We start from the raw sequence: 17,174 nt of genomic DNA, 5'->3' as shown, positions 1-17,174 counted from the left end.
ACCGTTGATCCCACGCATGCTATCGAGTTCCGTCCTTAGAGACGTCAGCATTAGTGTTTGTGAGAAATTGTTTGTCGGGGAAAAATCCTAACACTCATGTACGAATGTCAACTGTTTTCATATGCGATATTGCTTAAAATATTGCTCAAATAAGTGTGAATATCGCTAAGGCTGTAATATTGAAAGTTCGGATCGTCCTTGGACTTCTCAGTTGTGACATTAAAATATTCATGACATTATCTTCAACCATCAAAAAACCACTTGATAGTACGCTTTCATTTTTGTTTTATGAATATTTACAATTTCGAGTTATATAAGAAGACAACTATTCAGTAAAGAAGGCATTCTTGTTGAACTGCGAACGGTGTCTGCATCTGATCTTTGCCTCAGTTTGTTCTCCAGTTCAGTCTTATATGCAAAGCTGTTAATCCGCCATGTTAAATAAAGGATTGATACTTGTTCTTGCAGCCGTCATGTTCTTGGATATAACCGAATCTAGAAGGCCTGAGCCACCCAACTGGCAAGCTTCTGCAGCAGGCAGACCCATGTGTTTTAAAGGAAGATGTAGAACGGGAAAAAGAACTGTCGAAAACCTTAACATTCCCTCGGCTCAAGATTCGATATTCGATGACGAATTACTGGCTAAAAGCCTCCAATAACTGACGTTAAACAGGTAAGGCCCCCCTGTCAGATTAATGGTTGTTGATTTCTTGTCGTACGTGGACCTTTTTATTTTCAGTCTTTACCAAATACACTTATACGCTGTTTTGTCTTTCCTTTGCTTTTTTCACCTGGTTTACTCCAAAGAAATTATTTCAAAGAAATTCCCTGTATCCAACCCTGGCGTTTTGAAATTCATGTAGTTTTGATCACTTCTTTCTGTTCCTTCATGCAGTAGTTGGAGGGTGGGGAGTTTGTACAAATAACCTACGGTAGAAATGTGGTAAAACAGACTGAACACGTATATCCAGCTCATTGGGTAAACGAAATTCCAAATGAAGTTTACAGTAAGTTTAACGAAAGGTCGCTTCTGTGAATAAACGTCTTAGAGTAAACTACTGAAGGTATTAAGAATCACAATTTCGAGTCACTTAGTGAAAGCCTAGTTCAGACAACGATAAACAAGTAATTAGTATATTATAACATTAGTATGTATACTTATAATCTTTTAACACAGTGTTTAATATAAGTTACGTTATCTAAATAAACAAGTGTTAATGCACACTGCACACGTACCTACACAGTCGATCATTTATTGACTTATGTTTGCATTTTTTATTAATCTCATTGCAGGATTTGTTAGATAGAAAAAACGCAATGGTATTCCTTCAGACAACAAGAAGGGCGTCAGTTGGAACAATCCGTGGCTGTGCAAGATATAGACGAATCAAAACAAGTATTCCCAATAAAATCTAATCAGTTCTTGTAGTAAGATTGGAGATATATTTTAACCAATTTATCGCTTATATGAAAATGTATTTATATTCTTGAAACTGTTAATATCAATGCCAATAAAATATAATCAGTATCCTTGTCTTCAAAAACCGTCTGAAATTGCTATAATGAGAACAATAGACGGATGTACTCTGAGTTGGTGAATTAGCTTACAATATATGTTTTCAGTTCAAAAGAAAATAATGGATATAAGCTAAATGAGTTTGAACAATGTAGAGCAATAAAACTGACAGGTGCAGGACTGATGAGTAAACTTACTGTAAAGTGCTTCGGTATATAAAAAGGAACACTGTAGCGACTAGGCTTGGTACGTCGTACAATATAACATGCATTGGGCAAGAACAAAGGAAGACGGGCGAATTCAACTACACTACCTAAAACAACCTTCTAACGCGTGAAAGGATGTCATAGTAAAGTTCATCTAGTTCATTTCGCACATATTATCTAAAACATTATTATTAGCAACCATAGTGAGTTTAAGCCTGGAAAGCTTATCGCGTTCTGGGAAAACGGAGCGAATGAGGAGAATGTCTTGTCAATGGCGATGAGTCAGTCTTCGTATACTCAATATACCTAATAAAATTATCTCCACATAACGACAAGATGGCGTTATAAATCAAATATCGATCAGCACGTAATCAAAATAACTATGTAAACATTAGCTTCAAAAGCAAATACTTCATCCGCTGATAGAGGGTTTAGCAGTAATGGATACTGGCCACCCTGGGAGAAGCTAGGTTTATTGCCTCTTAGGGAAGATACTTCATGCCTCGTTATCCCTGATTAGGCGAGCAATATTCAATAAATTCCGGTCCAAAACGTCCTTGGGTTAACCAATCCAAAACATCACAATACGAGATGATAAATAGTGATGGCAAGTGATTTAGCAATAGTTACAATGATGATGATTGGCCAGTGAGGTGTTATAATATATGTTTGGGATCTTGATCTACTGCTTGAAATAGCCATTGCGAACTTCAAGGAATGATAGTTATTTTATAAATGCCCTCGATGCAGGGTTATGGGACCAAGCACGGGCACTGAGAATGGTACCATCGGCAAGCTTGCTCATTGACTTTTTAACGATCATCTTATAAGGCAGGATTAGACGAGAGGCATACGTGGACTAGCTACGATTAAGTGTACTTATGGTAGACTGGTAATGGTAGACTGGTAATGGTAGACTGGTAATGGTAGACTGGTAATGGTAGACTGGTAATGGTAGACTGGTAATGGTAGACTGGTAATGGTAGACTGGTAATGGTAGACTGGTAATGGTAGACTGGTAATGGTAGACTGGGTGGTTGTTACGTTATGGTGATCGTAAAGTTAAGATTAATAACAAGATGATGTTAAATGTTTGTGATTCGCAAGTGTCATATTGCTGCAGCTGTTGATGGAGAACTAACAGGTTTATAAAATGAATTTATTGCATCTCTGGTGGGGATTATTCTGGTGTCAACGGTGAATATGAATGATATTGACGCATGATCAGAAGACCGCCAGTAGAGATGATAAGGGATGGATGGTCAGTGATGGGGATGATCAAGACCGCATACTGGCGAGGCATAGGGATGGACCATCTCTGTTTTTGGTCATGGCAAAATGAAAAACCTAAGAAACCTATCACTGTTAATTCCAAACGTAATCATGCATTAAATTGATTTGGATTTTAATACGGCCGGTATATTTAATTTTTCCTGTAAAAAAAACCGTAAAATGTAATTCCGATTTTATATTGCTATATTTTTTGTAAAAATCGTAAAACGTAAGAGCTTTTTTTGGTTTGGCGATTTGGCAAACAAAGTGGTGGATTTTTAGTTGCCCCCAACCGCCCCTCCCCCTCCGCGACCTTCGGAAAATCGTGGCTACGGCCCCAGCTGCATACGAACAGCTGAGAACAAAAACCTTTGTCACCAATTTATCATGAATGTCAAATCCTTTGTGAAAATAATTTACGACAAAAAATGTTTGGTCTTTGAGTAAACCCACATTCCAATAATGTGTTTTTAATGAACTATACTTCCTCTTCTAGTCTGGTATCGGCTATTAGAATATACATAGACATTTTACCCGAATAAACGTATGAAGGCTATAATTGTTGATTTATAGTAATTTCTATTGTTATAATAAATTCACCTATTTTACCTATTTAGTACAGTTACTATTTAGTGCCTAGTTTGGGTAAGTAGACCAGATAAGATATATCCAAGTATTTTTATTGGGAGGGGGGGCTGGAATAATCTTTGGCATTCATGATACAAGATAATATGATGGTAAAAAAAAAAAAATTTTTTACAGTTGCTAAAAATAGTACCAGGCAATTATTTCTTTGTTTATTACTGGCGCCTTGTAGTTAATGGTATACTGCCGACTGGAAGTCGAAAGGGAAAATCTACAATTTGCCTATGTGTTTTATTTAGCGGGAGGAGCTTGCTAGCTGGAGATTTCCACCGCTTTTATCTGAAAAAAATATAATTTCACCCATAAAAATAACACTTACATAACGATATGTGACATTCTTTTTTGTCTAAGAAGAAAACTAACAAGAGCTTGAGACAACTGAATTATCCTATAATAATAATACTAATAATAATACTAATACTAATAATTTATTTAATCCCTGGCAGTTATATTTTCTTCATTCATAAATGTTTCTTTATTCAAAAAGTGTTATCTTTTTGTTACGTAGCAACTCAATACACTTCAACTGTTCAAACGTTTTTGGTTTTAAAAAATTCTGTTAAGCTAAATCCTCCGACAAATGACTACAGATCTTTAGGTACAAGAAAGAAAGAAAGAACATCAGGCGGCAGTTCGCCTTCAAAAAGCGGACAAGTCAGCCTTGGCTGTCCATGTGAATGAGACAGGACATTCCATCGACTGGAACAGTGTAAAAATCCTATCGAAAGAGTCGAAATGGAATCAACGGAAGTGGTGGGAGGCATGCAGTATGGCAAAGGATAAGAGCATCTTATTTAATCGAGATAGTGGTAGAATTTTACCAGAAATTATATTTGCTTGTTAGATGATTATTATTTTTTGATTAATTAATTAATTAATTAATTATTATTATTTATTATTATTTATTATTATCATTTATTATTATTATTTATTATTTATTTATTTATTTATTCATTCATTCATTCATTCATTTATTTTTTATTATTATTATTTATTTATTATGCGAAACCTAAGAAACCATAAGTGGCGAATGTATATGCCAACAGATAGTATGAGCTTATAAAATCAGCAAAAATACGGTTCTAAATTTTAACAAATTCCTATGAATTATATACCAAAATGTCCAGGAAAGCCCGGGGTTTTCAAATCCACTTCTATAGTATAAGAGTTTTGGGTCGCGTGCATGCCAGTGGTGCGTTCGGGGAGACGCTGTGAAAGTTGGGCAAAGAAGGCAAAGTCTGGATTTTGGTTTCACACGGCAAAAGAGTGCGTGTGATGTTAACTGTTGATGGTAAGCTATTGTATTGAGAGGGAGACCGACAAGAAATAACAAGACGTGGCTTTTCTATGTCTTGTATTTGGAATGTGCACAACTGAAAACCTTTAACGAGGTTCCATTGGAGGGCATGTCTGGATTTTGGTTTCACAAGGCCAAACACTGCGTGTAATCTTAGCTGTTGATAGTAATGTATTGAGATGGAGCCTAACAAGAAATGACAAGACATGGCTTTACTAAGGCTTGCAATTGGAATGAGCACAACTGAAGACCTTTGAGGAGGATCCATTGGAGGGCAAGTCTGGACTTTGGGTTCATACGGCTAAAGAATGCGTGTGATCTCAACTGCTGATGGTAAGGTATTGTATAGAGAGGGAGCATGAGAAGAAATAACAAGACTTGGCTTTTCTAAGTCTTGTAATTGGAACGAGCACAACGTAAATCATTTAACGAGGATTCATTTTACTTATTGGATGAAGTGGAGGCGAACCGCAAGGTTCACGTTCTGGATTTAAGGTCTATCTTTTGCAGACCAATCCTAGTCGAAGACACTGTCAGGTTGGGAGTTTGGCTGGGGCGTGACATCTGTCAAATAATAATGCCAGGTGTCCTAAGGTGAACTCAATGAAAACAGAAATCTCATGTAGAGCAAAAGGGTTGAAGCTCACTTGATTTTGATTTTCGGTATGAATACAAACTGAGAAAGTATGGCCTATCAATCCTTTAGTCTTTAGGAGTTTTAAGTTAGAGGTGTCAGAAAAGTTGGCACAGGGATAACTGGCTTGTGGCAGAGAAACGTTCATAGCGACGTTGCTTTTTGAGTCCTACAAAGTCAGATCTTCCTATCATTGCGAAGCAGAATTCGCCAAGTGTTGGATTGTTCACCCACTAATAGGAAACGTGAGCTGGGTTTAGACCGTCGTGAGCAAGGTTAGTTTTAACCCTACTGATGAAGTGTTGTTGCAATAGTAATTCTACTCAGTACGGGTGGAACCCAGCAGATTCAGACAATTGGTATTTGTACTTTGCTGAAAAACTGTCATCTGTTGGATTGTGACTGAACGTCTCTAGGTCAAAATCCGTGCAGAACGCAACGACAATTAGCTGTAGACGATTTTAGGTGAACAACGATAGGAACCACGCTTGCGCGACCACATGCGTCCCAACGTGACAAGGCGGACAATACACGCCAAGGCACTAAAATAATTCAAAGTTTAAAATTTCTGGAGTTGCTTTGTTGTTACGATCTTCTGATGTTAAGATTTTGTTTTTCACCCAATACAACATACTCCTCCTTGAGAACGCTTGGCATTTCTGGCCCTACCTTCATCCTCTCGGGCGTCGTGAACCAGGCCCGGATCTCGCGTTCTGTTGTACGATAACTTCTTTATCACTACGTCAATTTCCAACCTACACTCATGTCATTCAGGAATAGTGTAAAAGGGGTAATACTATAACCGTGCTGAAAATGAAATCAAATGATTGGAATTCGGATATTGCACACTGATAGCACTATTTTACACAAAATATTGGAGTCATTGGGCAACGTTTTACAGCATTCCCCTTTTTAACCCTAACCCTAACCCTAACCCTAACCCTAACCCTAACCCTAACCCTAACCCTAACCCTAACCCTAACCCTAACCCTAACCCTAACCCTAACCCTAACCCTAACCCCATAACCCTAACCCTAATCCCATAACCCTAACCCCATAACCCTAACCCTAAACCCATCATTAATGGGACATCATTAATTATTCTGATTGCCTTATTTTGTAGCTTCACAATATCAGATATAGGACGACTAGCATAGTTACTTCCCAACAATACACAGTTGTAAGTGAGATAAGGATAAACAAGTGAGTAGTAAAAAGTTTATTAAAGATTTTTTCCGAGGAAACGTTTCAGCTTAGCCATAAAATTGATATTTTTGCTGATTTTGCTCATATGTAGTCTAGGTGATCGTGCCAATAAAGATGGCTATCGATCATTCCCCCAAGATCATTGACACCTGAAAGATTGCTCCAAGTAGTGATCAGCTAGGAGAAGAAGAGGAAACGTAAGAAAGTTTTATTTTTGGCGAGGCGGGAAAAATTATATGTAGTGTTTAAAAAACGAGTAGGAGTGTTTTATCAGGTATAAAAGCACGAGGCGTAGCCGAGTGCTTTTATACCTGATAAAACACGATCTACGAGTTTTTTGAACTGCTTAAAACACTCATGAACAATTTATAAGATTTTGGTTCAACTGGAGCCACCATACACGTCACGAACATGGATTTTTATACTTCGATAGAGATTTGACGTCACGGGCATGCGCAACCAGATTCAATAGAAGCTCCCACACGTTGGATATTGCGTGCCAAGGCAAAGACAGGCACGTTAGTCAAAGATCATTAGTCATCCTCATAGTATTCGAGTGATCTTTATATAAAGATCACATGTGTCTTTATATAAAGACACATGTGTCTTTATATAAACTCACTTGAATTCTAATGAAGAGGACTTTATCGGGTATAAAGGTTCATGCACGTGACGTGTATGGTGGCTCCAATTGGACAATAAGCTTATGAATTATTAATGAGTGTTTTAAGTTTATATAAAGCCAGTCGTAAATATTAGGCAATGCAGTATTATGATATGAAGTAAAAGGTCACTTGGATCCGCTTTACCAGAGACAGTTAATAAAGTAGTGTCTTCAGCAAAGAGTCTTACAAAGGACAAATCTCTAGCCTTGACAAAATCATTAATGTACAGCAGGAATAGTGAAGTATAGAATGATTCACGGTATGAAAAGAATTGTTTGGATCAAGAGACATAGTTATTTCCTCAATTATATCAACTAAACAGTCTGTGGTTGTTATTTCTCGGGTGTAAAACCATTTTGGTTGGGTACCAATATCATTTCAGTAGATAAAAAAAAAATCATAAGTTGATTGAAAACACATTTTTCAAAAATCTTACTGAAGACAAAAAGAACAGTATTGGTCTATAATATATTACAGAATAATCGAGATTCCTGTTTAGAAATTGGAATGACCTTAGCTATTTTCAATTACTGATCAGGGAAGTCTCGTTGTGGGCGCCTTATTACTTCGTAAGATCGAGCTTCGCTATTCATATTTCATCTTATATGTATCTTTTATATCTTCCTTTTACCATATAATCCAAAAGAAATGAATCTTCTCTAGTTTACTTCATTTTTATATACCTTTTTTCCAGACCTACCATTCTACGTTCTATTCAGGTTGAGTCATGGCGCCGACGGCCAAAATCGATTTTTTCATAATTCCCAAATAAAACAAAAGTAAAATTATCAAAAATAAGATAAACATCAATACGCTTTTTCTCTTTTTCAACGTATAAATTTATAAATCTATTCCTTTTCCTTTGAAATGCTAGCTTTCTACTACATGATTGTTAAGTTAAATGTATATTTGATCTTATGTTATGGGATGGACCGCTCTCGGTGTTGCCTTCTTCGGGATCTTCATTCTATTCTGCTTCGCCGAGCGAAAATCTAAGAATTAAGCATAGCTGAAACTAAGGCTAATATATGAATGCATCGTAATGCATAGAAAAGATTACAAGAGCGTTTCTATCATAAGACTCTAAAGAATAATCCTAAAATAACCAAGCAAAGCGGTCGTAAAACCCGTGTGGGGCTTAACCAGAGGTACAAATGCTATTGGGGGAGCTAAGAGACTAGTTTGTGAATTCAATGCATATACCAATATCTAAACTTGTAGGTCACTGTAGCCTTGTTAACAGACTCGTGCCCAGTCGTCATTTGTTTCAGGCTTCACGCGAAGCGGAGTGCAACTCTAGCTTTTTTGAGTGTTAAGCAACCTCCCAAGTCCATCCATAACTCGATGGACGCACAGTGATTAACTTGACAATCGGGGTTAAACGACCTACTCATTTGACAAGACCAAGATAACCCAAGAAGATAACCCAAGAAGTAAAAAGGATAACCCAAGAAGTCAAAAACGATCTTCGACTTTGGGAAAAATTTCTTGAAGGGTTTAATGGAAGATCATTTTTTCTCGAGGATGCCTGGTCCTCATCCACAACTCTTCGTTTCTATACAGATGCAGCAAAATCCCTAGGCTATGGAATAGTATTTAACAAATTTTGGGCATATGGCGAGTGGCCGAATGACTGGAAAAAGAAGGACATATCATTCTTAGAGCTTTTCCCTATCGTAATAGCAGTATGCATGTGGAGCAATTATCTAGCAAACAAAAGAGTGTTGTTTTTCTCCGATAACCAAAGTGTGGTTCACGTTATCAATAAACAGACCTCTAAAGATAAAGAGCTACTGAGCTTGATTCGCAAGCTGGTATTAACATGCCTTGAAAACAATATACTATTTAGAGCAAGGCACGTGCCGGGTAAAAGAAATATACTTGCTGACCATCTGTCTCGGTTGCAGGTAAACAAGTTCAAAGAATTAGCGGTGAACAGCGATCAGAGTCCTACACCAGTTCCCGACCATCTGAGGCCAGTGAACTGGGTCACACATTGACAAAGCTGTTGACAGGATCCTTGTCTAAATCCTCTTTGAACACTTACCAACGGCCGTGGGCAGTTTTCGCACAGTTTTCTGCCAACACTTTTCATACAAAAACAGAAATCCCAATTTCGCCTGACACTTTAGCACTGTTTGTAGCTTACTTATCAGATAGTGGGTATGCGGCATCTACAGCCTTAACATATATTTCAGCCATAGGCTATGTGCACCGCTTGTCTTCTCTACCGGACCCTTCAAAATCAGAGCTCATAAGACTTGCTTTAAGAGGCTATGCTAAGCAAAAGACCCCAGGGGACGCTAGACTTCGCATCACATTACCAATTCTGGAACAACTGTTATCAGCCTTTGATCACACCATATCTTCTACTTATAAAGGAAATTTAATGAAAGCCATGTCAGTCACAGCCTTTTTTGCCGCTCTTCGAATAGGCGAGATAACAATCAGAAACCCTACATGTGTCAGAAACCTCATCCAACTTGACCAGATATCATTCAAGAGGAACCGGCTAGGTCAGGTGGAAGCCATGCAATTATCGATGAAATTCTTTAAACACAGTGACACCTCATGTCCGGTTGTCCTGTCAATATGTCCTGAAAAACCGGTATGTCCTCTGTCCATATTAGCCCTGTACCTTTCACTAAGGGGATACACAAACGGGCCCCTGTTTTGCTGGCCCGACAACTCGCCTGTACGCAGACAATTTTTTGTTAATGCCTTGAATAATGCCCTCGGATTTTGTGGCCTTGATCATAAGGACTACAAAACACATAGCTTCAGGATCGGAGCAGCCTCATGGGCAGCTGAAAAAGGGATGTCAGATTCCAAGATAAAACTATTTGGAAGATGGAAGTCTAGCGCCTTCGTGCGCTATATTCGAACACCAACTCTCGGATCAGCTTAGACACTGGCACACGCTGGATACCCACTATAACGTTACTGTTAGGGCGTATGCAGGGGCTACGCTCATTAGTTCCAATTTAAATAAGATATATAACTAGGTAATGTTAGGACACCGGGATGAACGCTTACGCAGAGGCTAAGCAAAGAATCCGGGCAAATCCTTATAATGTCGTTATTTATATTTATGAAAATAGAATAGTTGGCTTGCTGATTGTGCTGGGGAGTTGCATTGGCATGGGGTGGGGCTGCCCCAGGGCAGATCCAGCATGTTTACAAGCAGTCCTGCTTGTTGCTATGGCGTTTATGCCTCACCTTTGCTGTGAACATTTGTAAGAACTGGGTTTAAATACCAGGTTAGGTTTAACGTTTAACAAACGGCCACAAGAGTGGCCAAAGAGTTCCAACCCTGTCTACTCATCTTCCCTGCTCACAGCAAACACAGCTACGCCCATGCAACTCCCCTTGGCTTTCTAGCCCAAAGTTCGTTATATAATGCATGCGTCAGAGGGCATAAATACACTTACACACACTAACACACTTGCACACACTTTTACACACATTTACACACACTTACACACACACCTACACACACTTACACAAACTTACACTCATTCACACACACCTTTACACACGGTTACACAAACTTTCACACGCTTACACACAAACTTACACACATTTACACACATTTACACACATTTTCACACATTTACACGCACTTACACACGCTTACAAACACCCCTACAAACACACTTACACACATTTACACACATTTACACACACTTGCACTAACTTTACGCGCACTTACACACACACCTAATCGCATTTACTCACATTTACACACATTTACATACCCTTACACACACTTACACACACAGTTACAAACATTTACACACACTTACAAACACCTACAAACAGTTACACACACGTTTACAAACAATTACACACATTTACACACTCTTACACACATTTACACACAATTACATATACCTACACACATTTACACACACCTGCACACACTTACAAACAAATTTACACGCAATTAGACACACTTACACACTCTTACACACAATCACACACACTTACATACCCTTACACACACTTACACACACTTACACACACAGTTACAAACATTTACACACACTTACAAATACCTACAAACAGTTACACACACGTTTACAAACAATTACACACATTTACACACTCTTACACACATTTACACACAATTACATACACCTACACACATTTACACACACCTGCACACACTTACAAACAAATTTACACGCAATTAGACACACTTACACACTCTTACACACAATCACACACACTTACACACACTTACACACACTTACACACACTTACACACACTTACACACACTTACACACACAGTTACAAACATTTACACACACTTACACACACCTACAAACACTTACACACACGTTTATAAACTTTTACACACATTTACCCACACTTACACACATTTAGACACACAACTACATAGACACTTACGCAAATTTACACACACCTGCACACACTTACCAACAAATTTATACTCAATTACACACACTTACACACCCCTACACACAATCACATACACTTACACACACTTTACACAAAGTTACACATTTACACACACTTACACACGCTTACACCCATTTACACACACTTAAACCCACACACAAACTCTTACACACACCTTTACCCACACTCACAGACTAACACACGCTTACACACGCTTAGACACATTTACACACACTTACATACACTTACACACACTTACTCACACACTTACTCACACACTTAAACACACTTACAAAAACTTACACTCACTCAAACACACCTTTACACACGGTTACACAAACTTTCACACGCTTACACACAAACTTACACACATTTACACACATTTACACACATTTACACACATTTACACACATTTACACACATTTACACACATTTACACACATTTACACACATTTACACGCACTTACACAAACTTACAAACACACCTACAAAGACACTTACACACATTTACACACACGCGCACAACTTTACGCGCCGCCCTTACACACACACCTAATCACATTTACTCACATTTACACACATTTACATACTCTTACACACACTTAAACACACTTACTCACACAGTTACAAATATTTACACACATTTACACACACCTACAAACAGTTACACACACGTTTACAAACAATTACACACATTTACACACACTTACACACATTTACACACACTTACACACACAGTTACAAACATTTACACACACTTACACACACTTACACAAAATCACACACTTACACACACTTACACACACTTACACACACTTACACACACTTACACACACAATTACAAATATTTACACACATTTACACACACCTACAAAGACTTACACACACGTTTACAAACTTTTACACACATTTACTTACACTTACACACAATTACATAGACACTTAAGCAAATTGACACATACCTGCACCAGCCACAAATTTATACTCAATTACACACACTTAAACACACTTACACACAATCACACACACTTACACACACCTTTACATAAAATTACACATTTACACACACTTACACACGCTTACACACATTTATACACACTTAAACCCACTCACAAACACTTACACACACCTTTACCCACACTCACACACTTACACACGCTTAGACACGCTTAGACACATTTACACACACTTACATACACTTACACACACTTACTCACACACTTAAACACACTTACACAAACTTACACTCACTCAAACACACCTTTACACACGGTTACACAAACTTTCACACGCTTACACACAAACTTACACACATTTACACACATTTACACACATTTTCACACATTTACACGCACTTACACACACTTACAAACACACCTACAAATACACTTACACACATTTACACACATTTACACACACTTGCACAACTTTACGCGCACTTACACACACACCTAATCACATTTACTCACATTTACACACATTTACATACTCTTACACACACTTAAACACACTTACTCACACAGTTACAAATATTTACACACATTTACACACACCTACAAACAGTTACACACACGTTTACAAACAATTACACACATTTACACACACTTACACACATTTACACACAATTACATACACACTCATACATTTACACACACCTGCACACACTTACAAACAAATTTACACGCAATCAGAATAGAATAACCATGTAGCACCAAACACACACACACACACACACACACCACACACACACACGGACAACACACACACACACACACACACACACACACTTACACACACACACACACACACACACACACACACACACACACACACACACACACACACAACACACACACACACACACACACACACACACCACACACACACACACACACACACACAACACACACACACACACACACACACAAACACACACACACCACACACACACACACACACACGGACACACACGGACACACACTTACACACACAACACACACACACACACACCACACACACACACGGACACACACGGACACACACACACACACGGACACACACGGACACACACACACACACACTTACACACACACACACACAACACACACACACACACACATTACACACACACACACACACTTAACACACTTACACAATCTTACACCCACTTACACCCACCTTACCCACACTTAAACACCTTACCCACCTTACACACACTTACACACACTTACACACACTTACACCACACTTACACACACTTACACACACTTACACACAACGATTAACACACTTCACACACTTACACACACTTACACACACTTACACACACTTACACACACGTACACACACTTACACACAATTACACACACTTACACAACTACACAACTTACACACCTTACACACACTTCACACACTTACACACAACTTACCACACTTACGAACAATTAAATCACACTTACCACACTTACACACACTTACTACCACACTTACACACACTACACACACTACACAAATTTACAGCGCACTTAAACCACTTCACAAACTTACACACACTCACACATACTTCACACACTTTACACTCAATTACAACAATTACATTTATACACACTTATACACAAACCTACTCAAATTTTACACCACACTCGCTGCACAAGTACACACACTTTACCCTTACACAAACCTTTCCATAAAATTACACATTTACACACACTTACCCACGCTTACACCATTTACACACACTTAAACCCCACTCACAAACCTTACACACACCTTTACCCACACTCACACACTTACACACGCTTAGACACGCTTAGACACATTTACACACACTTACATACACTTACACACACTTACTCACACACTTAAACACACTTACACAAACTTACACTCACTCAAACACACCTTTACACACGGTTACACAAACTTTCACACGCTAACACACAAACTTACACACATTTACACACATTTACACACATTTTCACACATTTACACGCACTTACACACACTTACAAACACACCTACAAATACACTTACACACATTTACACACATTTACACACACTTGCACAACTTTACGCGCACTTACACACACACCTAATCACATTTACTCACATTTACACACATTTACATACTCTTACACAAACTTAAACACACTTACTCACACAGTTACAAATATTTACACACATTTACACACACCTACAAACAGTTACACACACGTTTACAAACAATTACACACATTTACACACACTTACACACATTTACACACAATTACATACACACTACATACATTTACACACACCTGCACACACTTACAAACAAATTTACACGCAATCAGACAGACTTACACACACTTACACACAATTACACACACTTACACACACTTAAACACACTTACACACACTTACAAACACTTACACACACTTACAAACACACACTTAACACACCTTACACACACTGACAACACATTATCACACACTTACACACACTTACACACACTTACACACACTACACACACTTACAACACGCAACTACCCACTTACCCCACTTACACACTCTTACACACACTTACACACACTTATCCAACACAACTTACATACAACACACTTACACACACTTACCACACACTACACCCACTTACACCCCTTACAACACACACACTTATCACACTTACACACACTTATACACACTTCAACACACTACAACACACTTACACATACGTACAAACACACACTTACACACACTTACACACACTTACACACACTTACACACACTTTACAAACACTTACATACACTTACCCACACCTTACACACACCTTACACACACGTACACACACGTACACACACTTACACACACTTACACACACTTACACACACTTACACAAATTTACACGCACTTAAACACACTTACACACACTTACACACACTTACACACACTTACACATACTTACACACATTTACACTCACTTACAAACACTTACATTTATACACACTTATACACAAACCTACTCAAATTTACACACACTCGCTCACAATTACACACACCTTTACACACTTACACACACCTTTACGCACACTTACATACACTCACACACATTTACACACGTTTACACAAACTTACACAGACTTAAACATAACTACACACACACCTACACACATTTACACACATTAACACACCCTTACACACTCTTACACATTCTTACACATAATCTTGCACACATTTACAAACACCTTTACACACACTAATAAACAAGTACACACAGTTGCACACAATTACATACACTTAGACACACAAAGACCCTTACACACATTTACACACACTAATAAACAAGTACACACAGTTGCACACAATTACATACACTTAGACACACAAAGACCCTTACACACATTTACACACACTTACACACGCAGTTACAAGCATTTACACACACTTACATACGCTTAAACACATTTACAAACATTTACATACACTTACGCACACTTACACACACACTCAAACATATTTACACACATTTACACATAATTACACACAATTACACACATATGAACACACTTAAAAACACCTTTACATACACTTACAAACACTTATACACACTCACACACACACATACACACACTTACATAAACTTACACACACTTACAAATACTTACAAACAATTAAACATACTTACACACACACTTACACACAATTACACACACTTACACACTCTTACACACATTTACACACACTTACGCACACCTACACACTCACTTCACACATTTGCTCTCATTTACATAGAATTACACACATTTCCACACAATTACATGCAAAGTTACACATATTTACACACACTTCCACACACCTTTACACACACTTACAAACACTTAAACATACTTACACACACTTACACACACTTACACAAACTTACACACACTTGCACACACTTAGAAACAAATTTACACACATTTACACACAGTCACACATACTTGCACACATTTACAAACACCTACACACGCTTACACACACACTTACTCACATTTACATACACTCATACACACTTACACACACATTTTCTCACACTTACACACACTTACAAACACTTACACCCTTTTATTTACACTTACATACACTTACACACACTTACTTAAACTTACTCTCACTTACATAAACTTACACACAATTACAAACACTTACACAAAGTTAAACACACTTACACACACAATTTCACACATTTGCACTCATTTACACACACTTACACACATTCACACACAATTACATACACAATTACACTTTTTTACACCTGCTTGCACACACCTTTACAAGCACTTACACA

At 38.0% G+C, this 17,174-nt stretch overlaps 1 long non-coding RNA gene across 1 annotated transcript; it reads left to right on the top strand.

The window, feature by feature from the left end:
• Positions 1 to 338: 338 nt before the first annotated feature.
• LOC116289615 (uncharacterized) lies at positions 339 to 1,696 on the top strand. Its single transcript, XR_004196348.1, has 2 exons — positions 339 to 673; positions 1,294 to 1,696. It is a non-coding gene; the product is annotated as an uncharacterized LOC116289615 (long non-coding RNA).
• Positions 1,697 to 17,174: the final 15,478 nt, after the last annotated feature.

This window comes from Actinia tenebrosa, unplaced genomic scaffold, assembly GCF_029948245.1.
Source record: "Actinia tenebrosa isolate PJP-AT-01 unplaced genomic scaffold, QUT_ActTen_1.0 PGA_scaffold14__42_contigs__length_11649687, whole genome shotgun sequence".
Lineage (NCBI taxonomy): Eukaryota > Metazoa > Cnidaria > Anthozoa > Actiniaria > Actiniidae > Actinia > Actinia tenebrosa.
Note: the sequence above shows the minus strand (reverse complement) of the source record. Positions and strands in the feature narration are given on the sequence as shown.